Below are 838 nucleotides of genomic sequence, written 5' to 3' on the forward strand. Positions count from 1 at the left end.
AGGCAACTGGGACACTTCCCTACTGATTAAAAGGGGAAAACGAAACTTCCCTTCTCGTCTACCCCTTCCCCCCATCCTCCTGGTTTCAGGGCCCCAGGGATGGTGGGCATGGGGGAAACTGTTTTGAAATTAACTCACTGCATTCCTTCTTCCCCTTTCGGCCTTCGCCCAACTAAAAGCGACACGCCCTTCCCACCCAACCGGCTGGTGGGGATGAACGAGGTGGCAGAGGCTCGGAAACAGGTCTGTAGACTGCTTGCGAATTTACTTCCTGGACTCAGGACAAAGGAGACCCTCAGAGCCCTGCCTGCCCGTGGACTCCAATGTGATGGGAGCTACCAGGCTTTCAGGAAACCGTGATAATTGACACCCACACGCCCCCCCCACCCCCCCAAGCCTCCAGGAAATAAACCTCAGAGGAATAACAAGCTCTTCCAAGGGGCCATGAAAAGGCGGTCGTAAAACCTCAAACCCAATCCTAGCTTCCAAGGATGGTTGAATGAATACCGCCTCGGCATTCCTTGTGACTCCCGAGCTGGAGGCGGTTCACGGCCGCGATGTATCCACGCGGTGAGAGGCACTTGTGAGAAAGAGAGAAAAAGGATGGGCAGAAAGGCGTTGTTTGGCTAAGGCCTTGCCGAGAGCACTGGTGCAGCTGAGCAAGCGGCCCCTTACCGGAACCCAGGGTTGCAAGGACGTGGATGGAATCAAAAATGGACCCCAGCCCCAAAACATCCCCAGGATCCAGAGAAAGACCTCTCAGGGCCTGCCCCAAACAGATCTCTTCCCCGGCAGCAAGGAACTGCAAGAGAATGGAAAAAGCCACCTGCACTATCGA

Source organism: Tachyglossus aculeatus, chromosome 22, assembly GCF_015852505.1.
Source record: "Tachyglossus aculeatus isolate mTacAcu1 chromosome 22, mTacAcu1.pri, whole genome shotgun sequence".
NCBI classification, from domain to species: Eukaryota; Metazoa; Chordata; class Mammalia; order Monotremata; family Tachyglossidae; genus Tachyglossus; species Tachyglossus aculeatus.